Genomic DNA, 1,068 nt, shown 5'->3' with positions numbered 1-1,068 from the left:
AAAGACTTGTCATCCACAGACAATTATTATTTTACTTTGATTCCTCTCAAAAAGTGATTTTTTAACTGACTGTAGTCTAGAATTTGTTTCTTTAAGGAAATTTATAGAAAAAGACTTTTACAGGTTCTTTTAAATATAGATGCAGACGATAACTTAGGGTATCATACCATGTGAAGTAAGAAAACTTCCAAGACTTTATTTAATCCAACCTCAAGGAGAAAAAAAATTAATAACATGGAACTAAACTACATTTTTATGACTTTTGCTTAAACATTACTGATTCTTTTGGTATTTCATTTTCTAGAAGTGAAAAAAATTTTTCCCTTCTTTTGAGTTATTTACACCTTACAACAAATTGGTAAAGTATATTTACGTATATTAGAGTCATGAATGTTCCCTTTACTTGATTTCTCCAACATTGGCAAACTATTAATACATATTATTATTACATTTTATAACAATATAATAATTAATATAATGTGACAATTAATAATTAATATAATGTAATTATACTGTAATGTAATTACATTTTATAATTGTATTCTTAATTATTATTATATTATTATTGTATTGTTAATTAATAATCATATTATTGTATATTCCATTTTCTAAAAGTACTGAATTGGAGATGCTGGAATAGGATAGATTCAGAAAGGAACAGACTGCTTTAAAGAACTAGGTTGACTTCATAAGGTCAATCAAAAAGCTCTCTGAAAAAATTGGCCTGATACCTCAACCATAACATTTCCTGATCTGAGGTAAGTAAAGAATGTCATTTTCTAACAAGTTACTTTGGGATCTCAAGAAAAAAGGAGTTAACCCAGTTCATGCAGGTATCTACAGCCGAATCTTTGGCTTAGCTCAAGAGGTTGCAAGTCTCACCTAAGATTCCTTATTTAAAAACTATCGCAAGAAAGCTAATTTTTTATTTATTTATTTTTTTCTTTTGAAACTTACCAGTTATTTATTTTAAAGCCATATTTTTTAAAGGAAAACCTATATGACCTATGATTAACAATTGTTATTATGTTCTGCAACATTTTAGTTACAAATTTCTAGATAAGAAAA

This window comes from Otolemur garnettii, unplaced genomic scaffold (genome assembly GCF_000181295.1).
Source record: "Otolemur garnettii isolate 467f Iridium unplaced genomic scaffold, OtoGar3 scaffold00299, whole genome shotgun sequence".
Classification (NCBI taxonomy): domain Eukaryota; kingdom Metazoa; phylum Chordata; class Mammalia; order Primates; family Galagidae; genus Otolemur; species Otolemur garnettii.
The sequence above is the reverse complement of the archived record's forward strand: the minus strand, read 5'-3'. Positions refer to the sequence as shown.